The 27680-nt window shown below is 41.5% G+C and overlaps 1 long non-coding RNA gene across 2 annotated transcripts; it reads left to right on the top strand.

Annotated features, from left to right (window-relative positions):
• On the top strand, window positions 1–27680 carry LOC123364931. Of its 2 annotated transcripts, none has more exons than XR_006577360.1 (5): window positions 1–155; window positions 8270–8338; window positions 8638–8746; window positions 26939–27049; window positions 27220–27680. It is a non-coding gene; the product is annotated as an uncharacterized LOC123364931 (long non-coding RNA). The 2 variants fall into 2 exon arrangements; XR_006577359.1 differs by having other exon boundaries at window positions 8635–8746.

Here is a 27680-nt window from a genome sequence, read left to right as displayed (position 1 = left end):
TGGAGTTGAACTTGCTCAGCATGCTTGAAAATTGAGAAGTCTTCTTTGTTTCTGTTATGATATTACTTGCCACTGAAAATGAATATATAGAAGAATGCGGCAACAAGCAAGGCAAAGCAGCTGACCTAGATGTGTGTGGCTTTTTTCCTCTCCAGGTGAATACATGAGGTTAAACAGCATCTTTTGAAATTACTTGTGTGTTAAAACTGTGTGAAATAGGGTAGTATTTTTGCTTTGGAAGCATCTATCTAATTGTTTATGATTGGCTTGGCCCCATGTTCTCCCATCCTAAGTTTGAATATAAACTCTAGCTTGCATCTTACTTTGCATGGAAAAATTGCATGTTGCATAATTTAACTTGGGAAATAGAGGGGTTGGGGAGAAGAAGGGACAACTATAAATCAGCCCAGCTTTGTAAACTTCAGTGACCCCTTCAACAACTAGACCGGGGTCGGCAACCTCTGGCACACAGCTCGCCTGGGTAAGCACCCTGGCAGGCCGGGCCAGTTTGTTTACCTGCTGCATTGGCAGGATCGGCTGATCGCAGCTCTCTGCCGTGGTTTGCCATTCCAGGCCAATGGGGGCAGCAGGGATGTGCTGGCCGTGGCTTCCTGCCACCCACATTGGCCTGGAGCAGCGAACCATGGCAAGTGGGAGCCGCGATCGGCCAAACCTGCCAACGTGGCAGGTAAACAAACTGGCCCGGCCCGCCAGGGTGCTTACCCTGGCGAGCTACATGCCAGAGGTTGCTGACCCCTGAACTAAACACTTTGACTTTTTACCTGAAAACTAAAGTAGGTAACTAAAACAATTGCTGCATGAAAGTGATGAACATTTCATATCTAACTTTGTTGTCTGTGGCTCTGACCCTGCAAACACCTATATCTGTGCAATTTTATCCAAAAGAGCAGTTTTACTGATGTGACTAGGACTACTCTTGTGAGTGAAATGACATTTCTGTGTGGGGGACTGGGGCCTGTTTCTCATACATCCAATATAAAACCTGATCTGAGTTGCATACACTCACTTTCATTTCTAGGGGACATCTGTGGAGACTAGTAGGTGTTTATTACTGCTGTTGTGCTATTGCAGTCAGATTAAAGATGAAGGGTAGTCCAGTGGTTAGAGCAGTAGCTGGAATTTAGACCCGGGTACAATTGTCTGCTCCCCTAGACTTCCTGTGTGGCCTTGTATGAATTGCTTAGCTTCTCTGGGTATGTCTACACTGCAAAGAAAAACCCAATTTGCCAGGTCTGAGCCCAGATCACTTGACTGAGAGACTAAAAATAGCAGTGTAGAGGTTCCTGGGATCTGAGACCCTGTTGATTACTTCAGAGCCCAGTCTCCAGCTAAGTGGGAGCATCTCCATTATTGTTTTTAGCTCTGCAACCGAACAACCCCCATGAGCACAAGTCAATTTGACCCCCATGAGCACAAGTCAATTAGGCTCTGGAACTCAGTGTCATGGGTTTATCTTTGTAGCATAGACACATCCTCTGTGTCTCAGTCCCCATCTGTAAGACTTGGATAATAGCACTGCTCTGCCTCATAGGGCTGTTCTATTTATCCTCACATAAAAGACTCTGAGGTGCTTAGGTGTTACAGGAGCGAGGGCCATATGAGTACTGGAGATGGAGATTAGGATTTACGTGTATTTAGGATAAAGATGACCTTTCAAGAAACAATGGTCTTGATTTTCACGCTTACAGTGATAACAATCCTACACACCATGAGAGAAAACTCAGTATTATAGGGTTTCAACCAAATATGGCATTTTTCAAACTTGCCCTGAGATTTTTTTTTAAACAAGCTCTTCAGCATTGCTGCCATTTTTCATTAGAAGGAATGAGATTGTCCTTAAAAGGAATCTAAATATGAATCAGAAAGCATAACAATGTTAAATATATTCATATTCAAATTTATATTTGGTCAACCATTTAGACAATATTAGAAATAGTTATGGTCTGCTTAGTTATCGTTAGAGTCAAAATTGATCACTCTGTGGTACCTGATACCATTTTTATTAAGTCAAGGGAAATACTGAGATGCTGCGTGTTGGAGAGCACTATCAGGCAATTGTGAGCAACTGTTGTCTTTTTAATGGTGACCACTGTATATTTCTATAATTAAATGAATGTTGGACCAAAGCCTCCATTCTGTGATTGGATCTGCAAGGGCCAGGACCTTGTATGCATGTGGTGCCTGTTGTGCAGAAATCCAGCAGCATCAAGTACGAGGGGCATCTTACACTCATCATACTGATATCAGAACTCTCATACTGCATAAAATATAATATCTATGAGCATACCAAGATGGCTTTTGCTGGCTGGCCTTGCTGCAGAGCCTTGTGTCCATTAATAAACAAGTTTTGAATTGCAGAAGTTCAAATGAGAGAGATGATTTATGAGGTTATAATACACAAACTGTTCACTTTGAAGTCTAAGTCATTTTCTAGTGTGGTAGAATAGGTCCCTGGATCAAGGAATAGAGAGTGCTGCCTGAACTGGAAGACAAAGCCCTGATTAGGAGCCTCCATTTCCCAACAAGGGTACAGAAGACATTTCACCAGCTGGGACAAAAGATTGTACCAGGGACTCCATTTATGCAAATGAATAGTACCTTTTATTAAAAACTAATGTGACTAAATGTGTACATTTGCCTATTAATAAAATAGATAAGAAAGATCTTGTTTGTGTATGCTTATTTACTTTACAGAAGTTGTATATTACATCATGACATGGCCCAAAAACAACTTTGGGAGTTTGAACATTTCTTGGAGACATAAATGCATGGACTCACTGAGTTGAACTTAAAAGTATTGGGTCTGATCCAAAGTCAATTAATGGAAGGATTTCCATTTATGTCAATGAGCTTTGGATCAAGTCCATAACTGTGTTTTACAGCTATGGAGCAAATAGAATTGCCTAGATACTGAAATCAATTGTCTGACATTAGATATGCACAGATTCCAGACTACTCTCTCTAATTCTCAATTCAAAGTTCTGTTACTCTAAATTATAGATAAATTGGCATTCAGTAGTTCACCAAATCAAAAGGATATGAGAAGTACCTCCCACACCTCAAACTTTTTTGCTGATAGTGAACATCCTATCTCTTACTCTGTTTCACAATCTGATCCTATGAAGTGGTGCTGAGTCCCTACAATTCCCATTCCAATAAAACTTCAAATTAATACATATTTTCTGCAACTGACATTGTTTTACAAAAGTAAAATTTCTGGTAGAGATTGTTCTGTCAGTTAAACTACACATTTGCAGAAATGATATTTGATTTAGTATATAGGTGTTCACTTACACATGTTTTGTGGAAATAACTGATGTGGTCTCTCTTAGCTAATGTTTGTTCAGAGTGGCAAGGAAAGGAATTATGAAGAGCTGGGAGAACTTCAGGGGACCGTGCTGGACTTTGTAATTTAAGGCCCAGCAAACATCAGCTGGAAAAGAAGGAAAAAACAAGTTTGGAGAAAATCATTTTCAAATGAAATTTGGTTAAAGATACAAATGAGCGGGTTGAAATATTTTCACATTTTGGTTTTTGAACAATTTTTCTATTGAAAATTTGGTTTTCAACAAGAAAGCCCCAACGTTTTGGAGGAAAATATCCCTTACATTTTTGGATTGTAAGCCAACTCTAGAAATCAGTTTTTGCTAGTTTGCCCAAAGGAACAGCACTTGTTTCATTTTGCAAGTGGAGTGAAGATGGAAATACAGATCCAATAAAGTCAGTCAACTGACCCTCCAAATATTCAGATTTAAGGAAAGTTCATAATAATGTATAACTACAAAAAAAGTATAGCCTTATCCAAAGCTGATATAGATAGGGGAGGGATAGCTCAGTGGTTTGATCATTGGTCTGCTAAACCCAGGGTTGTGAAGCCAAATCCTTGAGGGGGCCACTTAGGGATCTGTAGCAGAATCAGTACTTGGTCCTGCTAGTGAAAGAAGGGGGCTGGACTCAATGACCCTTCAGGGTCCCTTCCAGCTCTATGAGATTGACTTTAATCCATAATATATATATATATGCCTATGTGGAAGTCTTTCTATTTACTTGAGTGGGCTTTGGATCAGGCCCATATTGTATGGTTTAAAAACAAACTGAAGTTCAAGAATTTAACTTGTTGCATGGTATAATATGAGATATAGCATAATGACAATCTTGCACACCTTTAAACCTGATTATTTGGAAGGGATAGATATTCCTTTTACTTAATCTACATCTTCATTTTCCCTTTTCTTGCATGATAACATGAGTGATTATTATAAATACTTAGCATTTATATTGCACTCTACAGCTTTGAAATGTGGTACAAACTAATTAAGCCTCATTAATTAATCCTTCTTGCACTGCCAAAAGTTAGACATTTGTTTGTAATGAAATACAGCATCAATTCTTCTCTGTAGCTGCCATATTGCATTTAAATTCCAGACAAAAAAAAGTGGAAGCACTAGGAAAATCCTGAACAAATGTAATAATTTGGTATGGTTTTATATTTGAAAACATTCAATAATTTATTTGACAAATAGATTACCAAACATTTCCTATTACTTTGACTTTCCTCATTATTCACACAGCTCTACATTGATATCTCATGTTTTACGTTCAAATCTATGGTTGTAGGTGGCTTAACCATAAGTAAACTTCTAGGTTCAGATCCTCAACTACTTCAAACTGATGTCATCTGTACTGGTATTTCCTAATTTCTCCCATGTCTGAGTCTGCAGATAATGGACTACAATTTAGATAATAAAGCTAAAAATTCTGCTTCTGCAACACCAACAAATATTACAACATTTTCAAGTTATTTTCACAAGAATAGACATCAATTATATCAGTTAAGTTGAATTTCTGGAGACCTCTTTACCACTAGGGAAATCGTATGCTATTTTGTCTTTAGAATTATGCTGGTTAATCTCCAGAGGCTTCCTCCTTTTACTAACTTGTCAGATCACTTGGGAGGTGTTTTGGTTCAGGACATTCAAAAATCCCACTTCAAAGTAAAGTGCTTTCATAATAGGATGCATAATTCCAATTAACTAAATTGAAAGAGGCATAGGATTCCTGAAAGCAAAGCAGACTCAAAGTAACTTGTGTTTTGGGACTGCACTTTAAATCTATTCATGTTTATTTTGTAATATGCTGAGGGTTTGATAATAAAAATATATAATCTTTCCTGGCATAATTTCATATATCATTTCTTTCATATCACAATTTCCTCTATAATGAAAGGAAGTGGCCCACTGTTGCTGATTAGAATAATACATGTGATATAGACGTAGATAAATAAAAAAATATTGAAATTTAGACAAATTGAATTAAGGTATTTGCATACAAGAATGATCCTTTCAGTAGCTATCCAGTATTAGATTCCAACAGTATTCCACTTAAGAATATTTTTTTCATCTGTTAACAGTATTTTTCTCAAAGGTAAAAAACATAGTTTATATCTATTTATTTCCTCATGAAATGTTTTAGATTCTACATGAAAAGCAGAATGTTGAGGAAATCCACTTTTCTTTACACTTGCTATAGTAGTGGAGTTCACTAGTAGATTATTCTATGGTATTGTCTATGCCGAGAACCATCCATTCTTTGCCTTGGAGTCATACAGTAATCTAACAAATTTTGATGACATGTGAGGCACTTTATTTAAAAATTCTTGGGGGCCTGACCTAAAGACCATTGTAACGTCTGAAGAAACTTCTGTTAACTTCAGTGGAATTTGAATCATGCTATAGGTGTATCACATTGTAATGGACAAAACATGCCTTAAAGCCACCAGTAACACTTCAAACAAGCAAGAAAAAACACTTGTCACTTCAGATGACGCTTACATTACAATCTGATCAGTAGTCACTCCTACCTACCTTGGGGTTTGATACTGCCACCCATCACTATACAGTAGAACCTCAGTTCCAAACACCAGAGTTATGAACTGACCAATCAACCATACACCTCACTTGGAACTGGAAGTACACAATCAAGCAGCAGCAGAGACAAAAAAAGCAAATACTGTACTGTGTTAAATGTAAACTAGTAAAAAAAAAAAGCAGCATTTTTCTTCTGCATAGTAAAGTTTCAAAGCTGTATAAAGTCAATGTTAAATTGTAAACTTTTGGAAAAGAGAAGACTAAGGGGGGATATGATAGAGGTATATAAAATCATGAGTGATGTGGAGAAAGTGGAAAAGGAAAAGTTATTTACTTATTCCCATAATACAAGAACTAGGGGTCACCAAATGAAATTAATAGGCAGCAGGTTTAAAACAAATAAAAGGAAGTTCTTCTTCATGCAGCGCACAGTCAACTTGTGGAACTCCTTACCTGAGGAGGTTGTGAAGGCTAGGACTATAACAATGTTTAAAAGGGGACTGGATAAATTCATGGTGGCTAAGTCCATAAATGGCTATTAGCTAGGATGGGTAAGAATGGTGTCCCTAGTCTCTGTTCATCAGAGGATGGAGATGGATGGCAGGAGAGAGATCACTTGATCATTGCCTGTTAGGTTCACTCCCTCTGGGGCACCTGGCATTGGCCACTGTCGGTAGACAGATACGGGGCTAGATGGACCTTTGGTCTGATCTGGTACGGCCGTTCTTATGTTCTTATGAAAGAACAGTCATAATGTTTTGTTCACAGTTACGAACAACCTCCATTCCCAAGGTGTTTGGAACCCTGTGGCTCTACTGTAGCATTTGAGCATCTTCCATGTAAAACTGATAGCAATGATGAAATCTCCAGTGGACTTAACATTAAGTCTCTTGCTCTCCCTTTTTGGAGTCAGAGTTCTGCTTGGTGTAGGGCTTTTCTTTAAATTTTGTTTACTTTTATACTTTTCTCTGGTTTTCTTTGGTTGATTTTTTTAGGGAAGAAAGAGTATTAGTGTTGCATCCTTCTTGTGGTGGGAAGGCATTCATGAAGAATATGATTTTATAGTGTTCTTAGACAGTCATGTTCTGTATTCACCTCATCTCCTCTTGACGTTTGTTCAATAGCTGGACCTCAAGTACTTGTCCCATGGCACCAGCACCTTTGTATGTACTGGGCCCCCATTGCTGTGGAGTGTCAGCCAGAGTCCATATCTGTGTCCTTGCCTAAGCTAAAGGGAGTGACTTTGCCAGTGCCTGAGTGGGGAAGGGCAAGGGACATTGGGAGGGGAATGTCTGGACTTGATTGAGTCGGGGGTCACCTGTTCCACAGCCTGTGGCCAGTTTTCAGCAACTCTGCACAGCCTTAGCACTTGTACCCATTTAGGGGGTGAAGCAATTGGGCCCATCCCACATCTGAGAGAAGTGTTTTCACAAGTGTATGCCTCTCCTTCAGTGCTAGCACCTGTGCCTCTTGCTGTGGCTTGAATGCTTTTAGAAGCATATGATTCAGGCTCATCCCCTTTACTGGTCCCTGGGCCCTTGCTACAGCGGAAGCAGGTTTGTGAGTCTGTTCCCCTGTTTCAGTGGGAGCTAGGGTGACCAGACAGCAAGTGTGAAAAATCAGGACGGGGGTGAGGGGTAATAGGAGCCTATATAAGAGAGAGACCCAAAAATCAGGACTGTCCCTATAAAATCAGGACATCTGGTCACCCTAGTGAGAGCACTTGTGCCCTTGCCTCAGTGCAAGCACATTTGTGAGTGCCTGTGCCCCTTGCCCTGGCAGAAGTTCTTTGGTGAGTGCATATAGCTCTGCCTCAGCATAAGTGCCTGTGCCCCTTGCTGCAAGGGAATGCCTGTGAGATTTTCTCAGAGCCAGTGCATGTACCAATGTCTCTGTCGCAGCTCAAATGTCTCTGTGTGTGACTCAATTTCTAAGTGCTTCATCCTGTGCTTTGTGATCAGGGTTGCTCCATAGGAGCCCAATAGTCTGGTTCAAAAAAATGAAATTTGGTCTTTAATATAGCTGGGATTTGCTCCTTTAATTGCTTTTAAGTACTTGCTCTTTTTAATTGGATTGGGAGGTGACTGGAAGCCAGTGGAGGGACTTCAGCATGGGCTTGGTGTGCTCACAGAAGCCTAAACCATGCAGATGGCAGGCAGCTGCATTCTCTACCAGCTAGTCTCTGCATAGTCTTCACATTCAGCTTCAGAGTAGATTGATTCGGTATATGAATGGGGGGAGAGTCTCTCTGCATCCTTTCATTGAGGATGCATCTTAGCGAGCAGTGGTAATCTCATGGTGTTGTTAAAGAAAACCGAGTACTGTTTACATTGTAGGCTGTCACTTGAAATTTCAGGGTTTTTTCCTGCTGTTACTTACAGGCTATCCTCTGTTGGGAAGAATGTAATCTGGGCCTCACAGCAGTCAGGTGGCAGCCATCCTGTAGTAAGGTATGGTGAGTTGTTTCTGTTTTAAGGAGCAACCTACTCTCTTTGTTCTTGGGTTCTCCTGTGTAATGGCTCTGAATTCTTAAAAAAAAAAAGAATAAATAGAATAAAAAGAATGAAAAAAGGTGGTGTGTTGCAACCTTCCACAAAAAGTATTTTTTTAATCCGACTTATCTGTTTGTATGCTGTTAACATGACTTGTCAATTTACATACTGCCTTCTGCATCTTCATTTCCTATTCCAGTCCATGGAAGCTTTACCTAGCTTGTTCAGAGTCTGAGCACTCTTTTTCCTCCTAGCAGTTGGAATTGGACTACCTTCTATGGTCTAGCATGCTCCTGTTCCTGAGATACCTAGTTGACTCAATCTGGAAAGTGGCTGCATTTGTGAGTACTCCAGGAGAATTTTCTGGTAAGCTGAATTCTTTGGGTGCTGTTCTTTGCTTTGTGTAGGGATCAAACAATCTGAACTTCAACACAGGATCTCTGCATTGGCAAGCGTGTGGTCTACTGTTCCCATTTTGTATGGATATCTGCAAATGTTTGACACTTGTGCACTGATAACATCTGCCAGCCAGCTGGGTATATGGAATTTTAAATTGTTTCATTGACTGTCCTTTATAAAATACTAGCCTTTTTTGTCTTTTTTTCCCCAAAAAAGGTTCTCTCCATAATACCCTGCACTAGGAATTCTTGCTATTTGTATCCTGACTAGTTTCTTAACCCCATAGAGGAGTGTTTATTTACACCCTATACCGTTTTCAGAGACAGGGAAAAAACAAGCATGTGTACATCTTCACAAGAACTGGAGGCACTGCTTTGACATCTATAACCATAAGTGACTGCATCAGATACAGTAGCTGCTAAATAGAAAGTGTCATAAATCATGTCAGTACCATCTTAACCTATAAACCCAGGCTCTTTTAAGCACACCAGCTAATGCTGCCACATGGGGTAGGAATTAAACTAACAAGGCCACTTGAATAGTTGATATCATTTTAGTAACTGATGATGGAAAGGTGACAGGCCTCCTTTTGCCATCTGTTTACTACTTACATGAATTCCTTATGGTCTACTAACAAATTACAAGGTTGTAGCTCAGAAGGACCATGGAAATTAACTGTCAATCATCCCATTACAAGCTCTGTCTTACTTTTTTCTCCTCCTCCTCCCTATAGCCCTATAGAGCATGGAAAGGGGCCTAAGTATTATTTATTTGTAGTACTATAATGCCTAAAAGCCCTGATCGTGGACCAGGACCCCATTGTGCTAGGTGCTTTACATACAGAGAACAAGAAGACAGTCCCTGCCCCAGCCATGCCTTAATGCTAGAAATGCTCTCTTTTTTTTTCAGATAAAAGCATTTAATTTAAAATGACTTTCTATGAAAAATTTACAATTTTCTCTTTTATGAAGTAATGAACTTTTATTTACTTTTTTCATTTTATGAAAATAGGTTTTTGGTAAATGAAAAAAAATGATATTTAAAGAAGAAATGGGTCAGTTTCAAACAATTTGGAATGAGAACTTCAAAATTTTGTAATGAAACTATTTTAATAGCTTAATTTTTTTTAAAAAATCAGTCTCCGAAATCTGTGCTTTAAAATAAAATAAAATAAAATAAAAACAAAAAACCCAAGAGCACAACATATTGCTGAACAAATGGATGGAAAGTCTCTCAGACTTTCACAGTTTTTTTCACCTGTTTCACCCATCCCTGTTTAAATGCAATGCTTATGTTCACTTGCTAGCAGGATGCCACCTTCTGTCTCTTGGCCACTGTATACAGTTTGAAGTGTGCGATAAACCATTTCCGAGAAGTACATGACAGCAGGCAATGTTGAGGAACAGTCTAATTTGTACCTTTGTAAGTCTCTTTATAATTTAATTGATCCCGCTCTGAAGTAGTCAGGAAAAAGAGATTAGCAGCTTGCTACCACAAACATGCTTTTAAATATGATTTTGAACAGAACAGCTCTAGCACTATTGTAGGCAGGGCTCTAAAAGAGGGGCTGCTTGCTTTCTTGAAATACATACATCTTGTTTGGAGGTACTGGCCCCATGCATATAATTTTTATGTGCAATATCAGTGTTCAAATTGAGGGTGGGGGTTTATTGAGGTCTTCGGGTCAGGGGTTTCTTATATTTAACTATGCAGTTGACTCGCTTATGAGAGATCGGGGCTCATTTTAGTTCTTAAGTGCATCATAAAGAATTGCTTATTTTTAGAATGAATTGTCTAGACCAGTGATTGGCAGTCTTGGGCACGTGGCCAGCCAGACTACACACCCTGGCGGGCTGGGCCGGTTTGTTTACCTGCAATGTCCGCAGGTTTGGCTGATCGCAGATCCCACTGGCCGCAGTTTGGCACTCCTGGCTAATGGGGGCTGCAGGAAGCAGTGCGGGCCAAGGGACGTGCTGGCCGCCATTTTCTGCTACCCCCTTTGGCCTGGGAGAGGCGAACTGCAGCCAGTGGGAGCCTCATTTGGCCGAACCTGCGGCTGTGGCAGGTAAACAAACCGGCCCAGCCCATCAGGGTACATACTTCGGTGGGCCGTGGGCCAAAGGTTTCCGATCCCTGGTCTAGACCATCAGGATTTGTGGTCAATCTTTAAACGAAAAGAAATAAGTAACATAAATTACATTATCGCCCTCTTTACTCCTTCCAGTGACTGCTAAATCTGGTTAGTTCCCAAAATTACTTTTACTTTATGGTTAATACAAATATTCCTAAAGGCAATTTTTTGATTCCACCACCAGATTGCAACACATAATAGACATTATCAAAACAAATATTCTGAACTCCACTATAAGGTCTTTGAAACTCCTCCATTCCTCTCCAGAGCATACATGTCAAATTATGTCATGGTATCAATAAACTCAGTACATGTTTCAGATGCAAAACACTAGAGATGGTTGAAAATTGAAATTTGTACAGAAGAAAATTTAGACATTTTAAAATGTGTATACTAAATCAAGGCAAAGTCAAAATATCAAAGTTGTTCATGGAACACAAAGTTCCAATAAACTTGGATTTGGAAATATTGAAACATTTTGTTTCAACCTTTCAATCAAACAAAATGTTTCATTTTAATCAGTTCCATAGATTCAAAATGTTTTCTTTCAGCTTGGTTCAACATTAATCTGTGTCCATCTGAGCTGCCACAGTGCCTCAGAGGAGTTGTTTTGGATCCTGATGAGAATCTGGTTTCATTTTCCCAGTGCTGCTGTATTTTTGTTTGTTGTTGGAGGATTTGTTTAAATGGGATAGAAAACAAGTTGGTCTATTCTTCCCGGCTCTTCGATGCAAATCCATGTATACCTGAGGTGCAGGTTGGTTGGTTGGTTTGTTTTTCTTGTGGTTAAGGGAGCAATTCTTGTGGAACCCTCTTGTTAAAACATTGACCGCACATTTCTGCTCATTGCTCTGACTGTTGGTAGTGTGCATACTGGCTCTGGCTAGCCAGTTCCTTTTGTGGACTTCAGTGGTAGGTAAAGAGAGAAATGGATGATCCTGAGAAATGCTATGCTTGAGTCTTTAGTCCTTTCCTTTCTTAATTTAATGGTTTTGTATTTTTTGGCTTTTGCTGGTGCCTTGCCTTCCAGAACAAGGCATCAGGTAAAATCCTTGCTCAGTTAAAGTAAATGGGAGTTTTTCCATTGAATTCAGTGCAGCCAGGATTTCACCCATCTACACAATGAATATTGGAGTTTTAGATGGGTGTCCCCCCTGTTGATTCCCCACTACTACAAATGTCATCATTGGTTTTAATTTGTAGAAATGTCAGCAGCTTCCAATATGAAACAATGTCTTGAGGTTGTTTCATTGTGAAATGATACACTAATCCTCATAGTTATTATATGGTGGTTACACACCTGGGGCTAGTTACTAGTCACATGGAGAATTTTACCATTAATGTCATTGACTTCAGTGGTAGCAGAGCTAGGCCCTTGAATTATAGTCTCATGACAGGCAGTTTGAAAATATCTTGCTTAAAATTGCCCCCCTCCACACCATGTTACTTTATTTTAACTCATGGCAGGATGTTCTAATGACATCATATTACCCAATAAGTGTCTCATTAATGAATGTCACCATTAGTTTAATGACCTACATAATGGTAATGCTTGATTATACTTCTGAATATTTAAATGTACAGGAAGTGAAACATTTAAAATAGAAATAGAGCAAAAGACCCTATTGTACCCAAATGTCCCATTTACTTTTTAGCTGAGATTCTATCTAGGCCTGCTTTTTTTCCAATTAGCAACCCTAGTTACTGAAAGGAATTTCCAATTTTTAGAAATATAGGCCCTGATCCTTTTTTATTTCATGTAACTTCATTTACTTCAGTCAAATTATTCCTCCCTGACACTGGTGTCAGATTGGAAATTGTTCTATGATCTATCTGCTTATTACTAAGTCTTTGAGCAAACATTTTTATCTTTTTTTATAACAAATGATCCAAATCTTGCAAATACACACTACCATATGGACTGCTTGCATACACTAGTGTCACTTGCTGCCATGAGCAATTCTATGGCATCATTCATTGTGGTGAGCACTATGCCTGATAGTAAGCATTTGCAGGTTTGGGCTCCTGGGAGGTTTAGGGCTTGCTTCCACCACAGTGCTCCATGTTGAGTAGTACATTACTTCCATAAAAAGTAGAAAAAGTATCTTTAGAAAACCTTTGAATGAGGGGAGGATGGGAGCCTGGCACACTGAGAATGGAAGGACTTTCCATGTATATGTGCACCATGGAAACAAACACACGGGAAGATGGAAGGAAATAGGACAGCAAGACTGGCATCACTGTAATGTGTTCCTTTTCTCCTGCTTCTCTACAACAGAGATGAGATCTGAGACCTAAACTAGGGCAGATCTGTGCAGGACCTGTTGCAGCCCCCACTTCTCTTTAGGAGAGACTGCCAATAGATACATTTAACCCTGAACTGAATTTCCCCCTCCTTTTCCCACCCAATGCCATCTGCAAATTGGAATTCAGGGAGTTACCATATGCTCTCCTCAATTTCTGCCTACAATCTGGACAGCAGAACAGCACCCATTCCCGTGGATTTGGGATCTATACACCCGTGTGTGCAGGCTTTATTCCACTGTGGATATGACAAGTGTCATTTATAAAATAACAATCCAGGATTGTCACTCTGAAGCCTAGAATGTCTGTAAAAGTGTAGAAATGATGGAAACAGCTACAAGCATGGCTGAGAGCTTTTTTTTTTTAAGAAGATCACCAGATTCAACCATCACTGGATTTTGCAGTCTGTTACCATCCAATTTTTATTATCCAACATTTTGACATAAATTACTCTGCTACCATTTACAGCGATGATAAGGCATATATCTATACCAGGGATCAGCAACCTTTGGCACACGGCCCATTAGGGAAATCCGCTGGTGGGCCGGGATGGTTCGTTTATCTGCAGTGTCTGCTGGTTTGGTCGATTGCAGCTCCCACTGGCTGTGGTTCACCGTTCCAGGCCAATGGGGGCTGCGGGAAGTGGCGGCCAGCACATCCCTCGGCCCATGCTGCTTCATTCAGCCCCCATTGGCCTGAAACAGTGAACTGCAGCCAGTGGGAGCTGCGATCGACTGAACCCGCGGACACCACGGGTAAACAAACTGTCCCAGCCTGCCAGCGGATTTCCCTAATGGGCCGTGTGCCAAAGGTTGCTGATCCCTGATCTATACCGTGCTAACCATCCTAGACCATTCTGTTATCAGAAGTAACTCAACCAATCACCATGCTTACTCTACAGCTAATTTCCATGCAACATTTTAATTGGCTGTATGAGGGAGACTTCACAGATGGTAGATTATTTGGCCCAACAGCCATACCCTATGCAACAGTCTGGCCTTTCAGCTACTAGTTATGTATGTATAGAAGTATCAAAGTACAACCACTGGGTTGCCACTAAAGGCCAAATTTTGCCTTCATTTATATTTGTGCAACCCCACTGAAAGTAGAATTGTGGTTGTGCTGGTATTGCTGAGGACAGGATTTGGTTCTAAATCATTATTGGAAGAGGGAAAAAATAGATTAAAATGTACTGACTTTAAAAAAAACAGTATTTAGTAAGAATCTTCTAAATTGGTATTTCATATACATTTCTATAATCTTAGTCTTCTGTGAAACCCCTCCTTTGATAAACAACCCCAGAACAATACCTTCTCATCATTAGCACAAAATGTATTTAATTGAGTAAATAATAATGATTCTAATTAGAGCTACAGAGAGCTTTGACTTCATGCATGTTTAATTCCAAATGTAAGGGTTTAAAAATGCTAATTAGAGAGATTACTGAATACCAATACAGCAATATTTTAATTAATCTTGGTTAATCCAAGAGCAATGTATTCAGATCAGATCAACCTAAAAGAATAAAAACTTAAAAAAAAAAATCTCTTCTGAGCCACAAAATGAGTTGGCAAGCAAGCCAGTTTCATTTCAAACTTCATTAGATAATTATTATACTGTGCTAGACTACTTGAACTGCTGTGTTTTACAGGAATTTTGTTTGGAACCACATTTGTTTTTTTTCTGATTTCTGTTTAAATGTAAACACATCACCATTCTTTTTAAATATTACTAAAGAATATTAGGAAATTAAAATGTCTAGACTTTCCCTCTCTCCCACTCAAATACTTTGTGTATAAACGAAATCGCTTTATAAAGACTAGTCCCTTCCATGCTAAAATCCCTATTGAGCCTTTCTTACATATTGCTTGCTCAGACAAAATTTTCATTGAGGCACTCAGCCTGTAGCCCCTACCATGAAAACAGCATTAGCCTAGGAGAAAAGGATGCTAAAAATCTCTCTCGTGGTCAAGTTATCAGAAAATATGAATTAACCTCTTTAGAAATATATAATATAAAAAAACCACTGTGGACATGGCTGTTTATCACTGTTACAAAACTACATTGTTCACTAGCACAATAAATTCCCCTGAATTCCATGGGCATACTATGGCTGCTGCTTTTCCTCCTTCCTTTGATGTCAATGCAATCTTTGCTTTTGCCTTCAGAGGGAGAAGAAACAATCCCCAAGTGCACATAATCGTATGTGGTCAGTTTGCATTAGACTGTAAGGAATATATTATGTCAATCCTGTAAAATATACCAGTTCAAGTAGTCTAACACAGTATTATAATTATCTGAGGCCTTGTCTACACTACAAGACTATTTCGAATCAACTTAGTTCGAATTTGTGGATTCGACCTTATGAAGTCGAATTTGTGTATCCATACTAAATACACTAATTCGAATTTCTGAGTCCACATTCACGGGGCCAGTGTCGACTTTGGAAGCGGTGCACTGTGGGAAGCTATCCCACAGTTCCCGCACTCCCCGCTGCCCATTGGAATGCTGGGTAGAGCCCCCAATGCCTGCTGGGGGAAAAAATGTGCCGAGGGTGGTTTTGGGTAACTGTCATTATTGAACCGTCACTCCCGCCCTCTCTCCCTGAAAGCGCCGGCGGGAAATCTGTTCGCGCCCTTCTCTTGTCAGTTACAGCGCGTACGCCACAGCACTGCGAGCATGGAGCCCGCTGCGATCATCGCTGCACTTATGGCCGTTGTCAACTCCTCGCACCTTATCGTCCACCTCTTCCACAGTCAGCTGCTGAGAAATCGGGCGAGGAGGCTCCGGCAGCGCGGTGAGGACAGGAAGTCACAGAGTGGCGCAGACCTCTCACAAAGCAGGGTACGCCGCGCTGTGGAGATCATGGTGGCAATGGGTCAAGTTCATGGTGTGGAACGGCGATTCTGGGCCCGGGAAACAAGCACGGACTGGTGGGACCGCATAGTGCTGCAGGTCTGGGATGAATCACAGTGGCTGCGAAACTTCAGGATGCGTAAGGGCACTTTCCTTGAACTCTGTGACTTGCTGGCCCCTGCCCTGAAGCGCCAGGACACACGGATGCGAGCAGCCCTGAGTGTGCAGAAGCGAGTGGCCATAGCCCTCTGGAAACTTGCAACGCCAGACAGCTACCGGTCAGTAGCGAACCACTTTGGCGTGGGCAAATCTACCGTGGGGGTTGCTGTGATGCAAGTAGCCCACGCAATCGTTGAGCAACTGCTCTCAAAGGTAGTGACTCTCGGAAACGTCCAGGACATCATACATGGCTTCGCCGCGATGGGATTCCCAAACTGCGGTGGGGCTATAGATGGGACTCACATCCCTATCCTGGCACCAGCCCACCAGGCCAGCGAGTACATTAACCGAAAGGGCTACTTTTCAATGGTGCTGCAAGCACTGGTGGACCATAGGGGACGTTTTACCAACATCTTCGTTGGGTGGGCGGGCAAGGTTCATGACGCGCATGTGTTCAGGAACTCTGGTCTGTTTAGACGACTCCAGGCAGGAACTTTCTTCCCGGACCACAAAATAACGGTTGGGGATGTGCAGATGCCTACAGTGATCCTCGGGGACCCAGCCTACCCGCTAATGCCCTGGCTCATGAAGCCCTATACAGGCGCCTTGGACAGAGAGAAGGAACTCTTCAACTACCGGCTGAGCAAGTGCAGAATGGTGGTGGAGTGTGCTTTCGGACGTCTTAAGGGGAGGTGGCGGAGCTTACTGACTCGCTCGGACATCAGCGAAAAGAATATCCCCGTAGTTATTGCTGCTTGCTGTGTGCTCCACAATGTCTGTGAGAGCAAGGGCGAGACCTTTTTGGCCGGATGGGAGGTTGAGGCAAATCGCCTGGCTGCTGTTTACGCTCAGCCAGACACCCGTGCCGAAAAACTATCCCAGCGGGAAGCGCTGTGTATCCGGGAGGCTTTGAAAGCAAGTTTCCTCGGAGAGCAGGGTAACCTATGACTCTACACTTGATTTTAAGAGAAGCTGATCCTGGGCCTGTGTCTCTATGTGTTGAGTGAGATCTGCGGTTACATACACCGTTCTCCAAGTTTCCCCCACTTCCAAAACACGTTTTTAAACAAATTAAATGGAACAGTTATTTTTAATAAATCTTTCCTTTACTTTGCATTTCTGTTCAGGGTTTGAAACATGGACGCATACTGTGCTGGGTACGGTGTGCACTGATGTACAGACCGCTTGTACAATACAGGACGGACAGCCTCCTGCTCCTACATAGGTCTCTGGGGTGGGCGACGGTTTCAAGTGGTTGTGCATGTAGGGGTGGGTTTGCAGGAAGGGGCGAGTGGTGCCGTCTTTGCATACGGAATTGGATGCAGGCTCTGGGCTGTGGGTTTGGGCGTAGGAAGGGGTGAGGGGTGTGGGGGAAGGGTGAGTATCTGTCCGTGGATGAGGGCTCTTGTTGGGGCTCAGGGCAGCGGAGAGGATCGCGCCTACGGTGGAAGTGCATGGTAAGGGCAGCATGCCTTAACATTAGGGGGTGGCAGGCGCTAGGACCGTGGACAAGCGTACACATCACAGAATGACCCGGGGCAGCATACACCACACAGAGGGACCCTGGTGACTACTGAATGCAGTCTGTGTGTGCCCTGCAGTTGATCCTGCCCCCGATAGTCTGTACCCTGCTAATGTAGGCTATCCCGTGCAATTATAAATCCCCTGCCCCCCCCCTACATACACAGTCTTCTGACACGAAAGACGTGACGGAAAGAGTGAACAACAGCAAACAGCTTTTATTAATCTACTACATAGTGGGGTGATGAAACTTGGATTTGGGACTGGGTGATCCTGTAAGGGAAGCGCTTCTAAACAGTTATAGCGTCAGAGGTGTGTGGAACATTAGCGCTCAGCTGTGGTGCAGTGACAGTTCTCACGGCCCCTACCGCCCCTCCGTCTTGTAATTTTCGGTGAGGGGGGGACAGGACTTCTTGGCGTTGGAGGGTGGTTGCAGATACAGTGCAGGGGGGCTCTCTCCTCCTGCCTGCGGTACTGCAGAACATCAACAAGGCGCCGGAGCGTGTCCGTTTGCTCCCTCATTAGCCCAAGCAGCGTTTGAGTCGCCTGATGGTCTTCCTGCCGCCACCTATCCTCCCGTTCGATGTGTGTGCGATGCTGTTGAGAGAGGGTCTCCCTCCACTGTCTCTGCTCTGCCGCCTCGCCTCTGGAGCAGGCCATCAGTTCCGCGAACATCTCTTCCCTAGTCTTTTTCTTTCGCCGCCTAATCTGAGCCAGCCTCTGCGAGGGGGATGCCGGGGCAGTCCGGGAAAGATCAGAAGCTGTGTGATGGGAAACAGTAAATGATTTCCTTGAACAGATACATGTTTGCGAACAGTGAACACAGTCTAGTCAGTTTCTCTGAACAAGACCATACAGGGCACCAAGTCTCACGAGATCTCAGGAAAAGTTCGAGATTTCGGAATACGCTCTCATTGGCGGCGCCATTGCACAGGAGAGCGGACAAGCGGGGAAATACAGCATAATCCGTCTTGCAGACAGTCCTGGTAAGCCTTAAAGTAGATCATGCTTATCAGTTAGTGGATAGCTGTGCTCTCCTGCTAAAGGCAATCTGGAAAGCAGAAAGGCTGAGCCTTTTCCAGCCCCTCCCGCCAGTGCACGGGAAAGATCAATGTCTGCTTGTTCTCTGTGGCCTCCAGCACGTGGCTGTTAAGCGAGGGTCGTTGTTATGCAACCTAATTGTAAACCGTTAACAATAGTAACAATACACTAATTGCCCGACTTAGATGCAGCCTGTCCAGACCGACATCACCCTGAGGCGGGTCACTCGCAGTCAGAGAGAGCGGATGCTACTGGAAGCCCTGCACAGACCAGGACCATATGCAGCAATGCTGGTGGAGGCGATGATTCCTCTCTACATTAGGATCTCCTGGCGCGGAAGAGTTTGCTTCCATGGAGCTCCGAATAAGGCACCTCTCCCCAGGAACCTCCTACGGAGGCTTTTCGAGCTGCTCTCTGAGAGCTTTGTTGAACTGTCCCAAGAGGATTACTGTTCAATCCCTATATGTGTGGACCTACTATTTATATAGTTTGACATGTAAAATTTTGTATATATTATTTCTATTTTTTCTATACCCGTTTTTAAAAAATAAAAGTTTCCATGTTTATAGCACTTACCGCCTGATCCTTCCCCTGATTCTGAGTCCGGGTTAACGGGCGGGGAGGGTTGGTAGGGGATCTCTGTGAGGGTGATGAAGAGATCCTGGCTGTCAGGGCAAGCGGTATTGTGTTCGCTGTCGCCTGCGCCATCCTCCACAAACCCTTCCTCATCTTCCCCATCGGCGAACATCGCCGAGGAACTGTCCAGGTACACTATGCCATCCTCAGAGTCCATGGTCACTGGTGGGGCAGTGGTGGCAGACCCACCGAGAATGGCATGCAGTGCCTCGTAGAAGCGGCATGTCTGGGACTGTGCTCCGGAGCGTCCGTTTGCCGCTCTGACTTTTTGGTAACCTTGTCTCAGGTCCTTGACTTTCACGCGGCACTGCATCGCATCCCGGCTGTATCCTTTCTCTATCATGGCTTTGGAGACCTTCTCGAAGGTCTTTGCATTCCGCTTGCTGGAGCGCAGCTCCGAGAGCACAGACTCCTCGCCCCACACAGCAATCAGATCCAGGACTTCCTGGTCTGTCCATGCTGGGGACCTCTTTCTATTCTTGGATTGGCCGGACTCCTCTGCTGGAGAGCTCTGCATCGTTGCAGGTGCTGCGGAGCTCGCCCCGATGTCCAGCCAGGACGTCAGATTCAAAGTGCCCAGACAGGAAAAGGAATTCAAATTTTCCCGGGTCATTTCCTGTGTGGCTGGTCAGAGAATCCAAGCTCGGACTGCTGTCCAGAGCGTCAACAGAGTGGTGCACTGTGGGATAGCTCCCGGAGCTACTAAGTTCGATTAGCATCCACACCTAGCCTAATTCGAGCTAGCCATGTCGAATTTAGCGCTACTCCACCTGTCGAGGTGGAGTACCAAATTCGAACTAAAGAGCCCTCTAGTTCGAATTAAATGGCTTCCTGGTGTGGACGGTTGAGCGGTTAGTTCGAATTAACGCTGCTAAATTCGAATTAAAGTCCTAGTGTAGACCAGGCCTAATAAAGCTTGAAATGAACCTGGCTTACTTGCCAACTCATTTTGTGGCTTAGAAGAGATTTTTTTTTTAAGTTTTTATTCTTTTAGGTTGATCTGATCTAAATAAAACTGTCTACTGTAGCAAAAAGACTACAAAATTCTGTTTGCTTTTGGCCTTCTTAGTAAATTTACACTTAATCTAAGTTTTGGCCCATATCCACACTAACATTGTTCTAAATCAGTTGCAATACCCTCTTGGTACTGATCGCTCAATCTAGTTCCCAGAAGCAGTGTTTTCTGTGAAAACTCAGAAGATGACCAGTGCACTCTTGAACAGCAGTGGTAGTATTAGTTGAGTTCTTTTAGTTGGTCAGAATCTGTGCTGGCACTAAATTGATCTAGACTACACAGGTTAAACTTGAGGCACTTGTTAAACTTGCAGAAAGGTAATCTTTCTAACTTGTGGTTAGTCAATTTGTGTAAGTTTTTGGGGGAATTAGGAATGTTCTTCAAAAGTTCTTGGGGTTGTAACTTAAGACTGGGTTTGTGGTGCTGCCTGTTTCGAACTCCAGGTTCTGGAATTCACTGGAAAATAATGCTTTGTTAGAATAAGATGTTTAGGGGTCAAGGTAACCAATGCGATATTAAACACAACTTAGCACTCAGCGTAGGCCTGGAGTGTCATGACTAACATTCTGGTAGCTGTTCAAGGTATTAGACAGAACAGTCTAGGCTGAGTGCTTAATATGTCAGTCACTGTAACTATCAAGGTCATCTCTCTTCAGTGGTGCCCAAGCTTTGGGAACTAGCTACAGATAGCATCACACCCCAAGGCTCTTTCACTTTCTATTCCCTTTTCCTCTCTAGTCCTATACATTCAAAATCCAGCTCATGAGGAACCAGAATTCCATAACAGTATGTTCTGCATCATTTATATTTTGCCTGTAGCACTTGTTTTCAGAATTCTGAATAACCTGGAAAAAATCATACCCTGTGCGACAGCCAAGCAGTATTGAAACAAAAATTGTTTTTCACTCCTGTGGTGTCACACTGAAGGGATTCAAGTATTATAACCACGTGCAGGCCAGCAGTGTACTGTCATTATCATAACATATATAGCTCCCTTAAAGTATTTGAGGTAGTTGACAAAGGTAGTGTGTGCCAAATAAAGCACAGAATCTGTTTACCATAATGACTAATTTTTAAATAAGAATACTTTTTAAAGAAAGTTCAAGGCAGATTAATTGGGAGAGTTAAAATGCACAATTTAAGCAGCATTTAAAACAGTGGGTAGTTGATTCTTATTCATATTCACAGTAAAGCCTTTTCAACAGGAAAAAGAGCCTGGAATTTATACAGTGGAATATCCATAGGGAATACTGATTGTATGATTACCATAATAATTCAGTCTGTTACCATTGTTCCACACAAGTTCAGTAAAAAAATGCATCTTAATGCCATCTGAACTAAAGCATGTGAGGTAGCAGTTGTACTTCAAGTTTTTAGTGCTCAGAAGCTCATCTTACTGTATATATTTTATAGTGGTCACACTTGTGTGTATAAAAGGGGAATGCAAGTTGTTTTTACTAGCTTAAGTGTATTCAACATATATAGCTTACGCGTTTAAAAAAAAAACCCAACAACCACAGAATGAATTATTGCAGTAATATGCTAGGTAATCACACAGTATAAAGGGTAGTGTTATATCTCAATAGTAATGGAATGATTGTCCTACATGGGTTTTAATCATATTTTTTTGAAATAGGCTTTGCACAGTATGTCCTGGTCTCTAAGCTTTTAATGAACTCATGTGCAGATGAATCCCTTGCTAGGAATCGGCTTTCAGGCACAAATAATCTTTCAAGTGAAGACTAGGCCAGAGTGGTTAAGTGACTTGCTCAAAGACACATGGAATTTCAGTTGTAGAGTTGGGCTGAAAGCCCATTTTTCCTGCCTTCCTATTTACCAGACCTTATTTACTGGCTATCCAGTCTCCTTCACAAACTTGCCTATCTCATTGTGTGAGGTCTCTGCCCCAGTTATTTTACACTAAAATTAGATGGTCACAAGTAAGGTTGGCTGTAAAACCACCATTCTGCTTCAGGAAATATTTTGAGGTTTCAAAATCTGTCTTCATTCTGATACAGAATGAAAGACACCGTTTGAATTTGTTTGACATATCAGCTGCAGAATAGCCAATACTCTGGTGCATAGGGCACTCATCTGGGATGTGGAAAGACCCAGGTTCATGTCCATTGTCTGAATTAGGCAGAGTAGAAACTTGACCCTGGGTCTTTCCACATCCCAGATGAGTGCCCTATGCATTTTTTTTCCATTTTTTTCATCTGAAAGTGCCAGACTTTTCTGTTTCCCCCCCACCACCCCTTGTTTAGACTAAAAATTGCATCCTGGAGCTGAGAAATCTTCCTGGTGGAAGTATTGTTGAAACCAATACCTGTCTGTGAAAAGTCTGGCATTTTCAGATGAAAAAAATGTTTCAAAATGTTCCTGATTGTGACAAACACCTTCATTTGTTTTCTCTCCAGCAAGGTCTGTGAAAGTCAGTATTCCCTTTCCAGTAATGATGAAAGAGAGATTAGTTTAATTACAAGGAAAGATGTTTTTGGAATCAGGCCCTTAACACTGATAGACAAAGGTCCTGACTCACAGCCACCTTGTATAATCACTTTTACATGTGCAAAATGGGCATAAAAGGCTGCCAAATCAGAGTTGTATCCTGTTACACCTACTTGGCCCTCACATTGCACAGGTGTAGATAACTGACTAAGGCCTGGTCTACACTAAGGGGGGGGGGTCAAACTAAGGTACGCAAGTTCAGCTACGCAAATAGCGTAGCTGAACTCGAACTACCTTAGTTCGAAGTACTCGCCCATCCAGACGCCGCGGGATCGAAGTCCGCGGCTCCCCCGTCGACTCCGCCACCGCCGTTCGCGGTGGTGGAGTTCCGGAGTTGACGGGAGCGCGTTCGGAGTTCGATATATCGCGTCTAGATTAGACGCAATATATCGAACTCCGAGAAGTCGAACGCTAGCCGCCGACCCGGACGGTAAGTATAGATGTACCCTAAGATACACTGTGACAGTGAATTGGGCCTGATATCTCAACTCCATCTATCATATTTCTCATTAACCAGTATTTTTTTTTTACTAATATTGTATCCTGAGTTCCAGTGATTAAGGTTGGCCTATTTAGCAATGAATCCTGCTTCCATCATTGCAGGTACATAATCACTTACTTTTTGCATGAAATTCCACTCAGCCCAATATCTGTGGGTGTTTTGCCCATATTAGCAATTAATTTTCCAAATCAGGATCCTTGCATCATCTTTGAGCATTCTGCAAGATCTTGTTCCTCTGGCAGTTACTTGTATAGAGTACAGACTTAGGGATGCTGAGGTGAAGTTCTGGTCTGTGAAGCAACTGCAAAAATGACTTTGCAGGGTTCCCATATATTATTTTTTGTCAGTGGCTTCTATATCATATCTCCCAATTTACAAATAAAAGGCTTTTTGTGATTGCCAACTTGACAATGCAGTCTGGGATCTGAAAGTCAAGCTGGGTTCCTTCTGGCTTCTGATGCTAACAAGAGTAAGAAGTAGATAAATGTTTTAGCCATTAAAGTCACAAGTACAGCTGTGAAAACCCAGAGATCAGTTTTCCTAATGGAAAAGGAGACATTTTTCATGTTCTGCTCTGAAAAGGTATTATAAAGTGCAGTGTTAGACACCAGTGATTTGTTCTCAGCATTTTCTTTCTTGTAGAATTCTCTTTTCCTTACCATTCTCAACCAAGTGCCCTGATCACATAAATAAATTCAACTCCACTGATGTTAATGAGGTGCACCAATTTAAAACAGTAGAGAATGTGGTTCAATATATATGCTCTGTTTCCTGCAAGAATGGCACATTCCTTCAACTTGCTTTATGTAAGAATGCAAAAGATGACGTCCAAAGGGCTGATTTTATGGCAAACATTGGCAGGGAGACAGCCTGCTATCAAACGTGCACTATCATAGCAAACTATTAAATAAATTCAATAGTACCTTATATGACCTCCAGTAAACAGGGTTAGGCCTTTTTCATATACATATTTCTTGCATGCTATAAAATATCTAATTACAATTTTCATTGTCAATGCATTGATTGTTGTACAGCATCAGCAAGAGCTTCAAATTTTGTTTTACCTGAGGCTTGATGACATTGTGTAAACTAATATTGCCTGCTTCTTGTTTAGAAGCTTTTCTTTACTGTGGTATTAAATGAAAGATAAATATTAAACTAAAATAGTCTTTGTAGCATAACTACTTCCTCACACAGTGCAACTTAATTTTCCATAGCATCTTTCAGATACATTCTTTAGATAGGACTTTATTCTAAAATGGTTTTATTAATGTGAGTTGTCTAGTTAAAGCTAAAGGAACCACTTATATAAGTAGAGATGCTGTATTAGGACCACAAATTGAGGTCAGTTTTGAAACGATCTTTCTGTCTATTTTACTTAAAAACACAGAAAAGGAAGAAAATATCTCATTCCTGAAACCTTTACTCACATGAGCCAGCCTTTGCTTTCAGTAACAGTTCTATTAGGATTACTGAGTAAGGAGTTCCCTCGTGGGTAAAGATTACAATAACAGGCTTTCAGAGGGGATTGCTGAGACAAAATGTTACAAAAAGAGATCAGATGGCATGAGCTGAAAAAGAAAAGTCTCTTGTGCAATTTGGATTTAGATTGTTTGAGGGGACATAGTTGAAAAGTCAGTTGAACTGAGGGCAGGGAGGAGGGGTATAAGACCACAGGAAAGTACTCCATTGCTACATTAAACATAAATGCACATGGGACGGAAAAGTCTGATTCTCTAGAAATATTTCATCTTAATCTTTTGAACAGAAGGGAAAATCTCAAATGTTAACAATTATGTTGTACAAAATTCAAGTTTGTGTCATTTTCAGTTTCATGAGTGTGAACTGGATTTCAGTAGTAATGAAATAAATAGGGAACGTACTAGAATAAGCTAGCTTTAATTGTCTTGGAGCATATGATATCAAAGCAAAGAGATCTGCCAATAGAACATGGACAACATTTGCTTGGTTTATGATAGGAATACCAATGCATTTGGAAGAATTACTGCTGTGTTTTCAGGACAATTTATTTCTGCTACTTATGATATTTTAGACAAGTATTTAACCTTCAGACTGCAAAATCTTCATAAAGCTTAACAAAGCTGCAATCTCTTTCTATTTGCATTTAGAAACTGTTAATAAGAGCTGTGAAGCTATGGGAAATGCAACAAGCAAAAGCCCCCACATGCCATTCCTGTTTTTAAAAATAAAAAGCTCAGGAGACAAAGAATGCTTGACTTAACTTAACTTGCACTAGTACAGCCTCAGGAGGATCTCATTCTATTGCTGCATCAAATTAATGTTGAAGCGGGAATGGGAATAATTAAAAGTGACTGCTCTCTTTTTGCCCTCCACCTGCCACCTGCAGAATCCCATTTCCATTGGATGTTTTGAATGATTAAATACATCTCTCAGAACTGCAAGAATACCAGAATAAATTCCTGGACAGAAAATGTAGCTTCAGGGAGCGAGGGACATACCTTAGCAGGCATTTTTGAAGCAAATATAGAACCAGATCCTTAGCTGGTGTAAATCAGTTATATTGAAGTCAGTGGATCAGTGCTACAGATTTAAACCAGCTGAAGCTCTGGGTCATGGAATCGGAAAGTAGTAGATAAATTATTAATAATAAATTAGAAATGGATATTCAGGATGTGTAAACTGACATAGCTTCATTTAAGTCAATGATCAAGTGTCTGGACACTACATGCGGTGGCTGGTCTGCACTACTGCTTAGGTCGATGTAACTTGCATTGCCCAGGGATGTGAAAAAGACACCTCCCCTGAGCAACATAAAGTACATTGACCTATGCGCCGTCCACACTGGCACTATGTTGGCAGGAGACACTCTTCTGCCAACATAACTTCCGCCACTTGCAGAGGTGGAATAATTAGGCTGATGGGAGAGTGCTCTCCCATCAGCACAATCCGTTTTCACCAGATGTGCTGCAGCTGCTGTAGACTTGCCCAGTAAATCAGAAAGTGCCAGAAGCAGCATAAAGCCAATGACTTAGAGGTTGTAGAATTTGTTAAGATGTCAGGAAGAAATCACATGGTTAAACAACCACTTCTTCAGGCACCAGTGGCCAATAAACCTCTCTGCCCTCTAACAGTAAAAAACAAAATAATAATAAAAACACAGGTTATCATTTGCAACTTAAAGTTTAGGGTTTTGTGTTGCTACTGTTGATATTCATGGGACATGTAACACTGTCTTTCCTTAAACTTACATGGCACACAGTTCATTGCTGTCACTGTCCAAAGCCACAGTGAGAGATTATGATGCCCTTAGTTCAATTTAGTGAATTTCACTGTAACCACTGCCCATTATTTCCACTGAAAGCAATGGTATTTGGTGTTGCAAACTATATAAAATTTCATGCTCTGCACAAAATTCACTGGTTTCATTGTCATCTGTGGTGTCAGTATGTTTTGAATGAAAATGTAATGGTTCTATTTACAAAATGTCATTTCTTTTATTTTCAGTGTCTGGAAATATTTATTGTACTGTCTAACATTCTACCTGCTCCAAAAGTGTTTTGAAAGGAAAAGATCTTAAATCTGAAGAAACCTGCCCTTTATAATGATTGAGTGACGGTAGGTGATGACTGGCACTTTATCTATTTATATGTATTTTATATTTAAAATTTGTAAGTATATAAAAATGGCATATGTTTGCTTCCCTGTCTCCTCACCCTTGGTATGGCACGTCATCTTGGTTCCCGAATCTGAAAACTTATGTATGGACTTTAAATATGGAATGGTAGCCTCCGAGAGCAGATTGCAGCTCCCTGACTGATTAAAAATCTGTCCCAGCAAAAATTAGAATGTCAAGGGATCACTCTAACTTCAGCCATTGGCATAACTGACTGTTTGAAGTGGAAGATCCAGATCTAGTAGAACTCCACTATACCATTATGAAGAACACTGCTACATTTCCTCTCTTTATATGCTACACATGAGGGTAGCAGGCATACAAGTTGCAGACAGTCTTCTTCCACTTTTCCACCAGTGAAGAATTTGCCTACCAGCTATTTCTTGCCACTTTATAAGGCACAAAAGTGGCCTTAGTGGACCAGTGATTCTTGGTGTTAGTTTAAAAAATCATTCTGAGATTGAGGAATAATTGTGAGTTCTCCACAAAATTTCCAATATTATACTATGTGTTGCAATTTATTGCTGGTGGTCAGTTCTAATGTACTAATATTTTATATATGTATAAGAGAAC

Source organism: Mauremys mutica, chromosome 2 (assembly GCF_020497125.1).
Source record: "Mauremys mutica isolate MM-2020 ecotype Southern chromosome 2, ASM2049712v1, whole genome shotgun sequence".
NCBI classification, from domain to species: domain Eukaryota; kingdom Metazoa; phylum Chordata; order Testudines; family Geoemydidae; genus Mauremys; species Mauremys mutica.
Note: the sequence above shows the minus strand (reverse complement) of the source record. Positions and strands in the feature narration are given on the sequence as shown.